This window comes from Mesoplodon bidens (assembly GCF_964165515.1).
Source record: "Mesoplodon bidens genome assembly, contig: HAP1_SCAFFOLD_1478, whole genome shotgun sequence".
NCBI lineage: Eukaryota > Metazoa > Chordata > Mammalia > Artiodactyla > Ziphiidae > Mesoplodon > Mesoplodon bidens.
The window spans coordinates 23,753-25,857 of NW_027672217.1; the positions used below are offsets into that span (position 1 = coordinate 23,753).

General features: G+C 47.3%; 1 long non-coding RNA gene across 1 annotated transcript; it reads right to left on the reverse strand.

The window, feature by feature from the left end:
- Positions 1-630: 630 nt before the first annotated feature.
- LOC308610468 lies at positions 631-1,889 on the reverse strand. Its single transcript, XR_014014557.1, has 2 exons — positions 1,292-1,889; positions 631-1,168 (listed from the first exon to the last, which is right to left on the reverse strand). It is a non-coding gene; the product is annotated as an uncharacterized lncRNA (long non-coding RNA).
- Positions 1,890-2,105: the final 216 nt, after the last annotated feature.

Genomic DNA, 2,105 nt, shown 5'->3' on the forward strand with positions numbered 1-2,105 from the left:
AACTCTTGATAATGGTTCTTACTTTTTCAAATACTTTGTTTCTCTATTAACCATCACTTATTACATGTAGTACTAAGAACAGTTTATACAGAGAAGTATATTCAGAATATGCCCTCACATATGGCATTTATTATGCACACTTTGTATATAAATCTGTTACATGAAACACGTTCAAATACTGTGCAACAGGTTCTGCTGTTGTGTAAACACACACACCCAACAAAATGAAAATAAGCTTTAAAGAATCAACAATATAGGGGAAAAATATCACATTATTCTTCAGAGACTTAATCATAATTCTTTTGAGGTGACAGAAGATCTAACCAAAAGGAATATATTTTACTAAGACCCTCTTATTGTCTTTGTATTCCACCGTGTAGGTGATAAACTGGTTAGAGCCCAGGTGTATACAAGCTTCCATTGATTTATTGCATGTTACTGGCTTTAGTGCTGAGTTGATGACAGGAAAAGTACTTTGGCAAAGGTCTGACAAGTCGTTATCCTTAAGTTCCCTTTTGCTTTGTGTCTGTCTGTTCCCAAAGCTATCAAAGTAAAGCAAATGACAGTCTAAATCCTCTACGTTTTGCCATGAGAGTGTGAAATCAAATTGTAAGACACACCTCAGAACTATTACATTGGGCCACATTTATTTGCAATTGGCGGGGGAGGGGAAGCGAAAACACTTCAAGAGATGGATTTCATGTCCTCTGTGTAGCCAGATCTAGTTACAGTGTATTAAGTTATGTCTAAATGAGAAAAAGACTCTGTCTAGTCAAGTGTTTTATCACAAAGTAATGTTATTAAAGATATCAAGTATTCCCACGCTCTCCTCTAGATTCTTTGATTTTTAACCTCCTTTGTTAGGCACAAAACACAGGGAAAAAGATTTCAGGAACAATACCAAGGCAGCACATTATGCCAAGCAATGAATTCTGTGTTTCCCGAGCAGTTTATTTATTATAAACTCAAACTGCTTTTATGAAACTACACGTTTGCTATATGTAGGTCTTCTAGGTCTTCGCCTCTTTCCTTGATAAGAAGCATGGATCGGCTACAATTGTGTCTTTGAGCGCGCAGCACGGTGCTTTGTGCTGCTGGGGATAACGGATTCTCAGTCTCACGCGCATCCATCACCTAAGACAGGGAAACTCAACACGGGTCTTGGCGGCTGGAAGGGAAACAATGTGTTGAGACCCTGGCTGCTGTGAGCTACAAGGATCTGACGAGTGAACGATATGTTTCAGGGAGCAGCCCAGGCAAGGGGGAAGGAAGAAAGCCCTCGTATTCTTACCTCCACATTGAAATACTGCTCCGTTCCGCAGACGGTAGCACATAAAATCCAAAGCAAGGTTTGCAAGTAAAATACCCCCGAATGATGCACGAAATCCAACCGTCTTCCAGTGCTGAATGTGAGTAAGATCATAGTGAACTGTGCTTCAATGGATGGACGAGATCCCTTTCGTTTTCTCCCTCTCTCCCTTTCCCTCCCTCCCTGGTTTCCTTTCAAAAGTCCTCCGGGTGGGTAAGGATCCTGCAGGTTCACCCACAGCCCGGCAAGGGGAGGAGACAGAGGCCCCCCGCGCTCGGCAGCCCCAGAGAAGCAGCGGCTGAGGTAGAGTCAGCAGCAGCTCGCATTCACCATCCTCGTGGGCCCGCGGCCGGGAACGTGGCGCCCAAGTTCACCGGCGGTTCCGGCTCAAAGAACCGAGTCGCAGCCGCAGCAGCCGCCGCCGCCTCCAGAGGGTGCGTCCTCCTCCTCCTCCACCGCCCACTCCTCCGCCGCCGCTACCGCCTCCTGCTTCTGCGGGAAGGGCCTCGGCCGCTCCTCGCTCTCTCGCCTCTGCTTCTCCTTCCCTCCTCTCCTCGCTCCCCTCCAGAACGTTCATCCGTAATCTACATAACTCCTCCTTCCCGGGGTCTGCCTGACTCTTGGGCCCTCGGCGCGCGCGCGCGCACACACATACACACACAGACACACACACACACACACACATCTGCACACGAACACACTCACACAACCCGACTCTCACGCGCACGCTTCTTAAAGGAGACGGCTGGTAAAGGGGAACTGCCTCTGTACCGCGCACTGAAAGTAGACAGCCCGG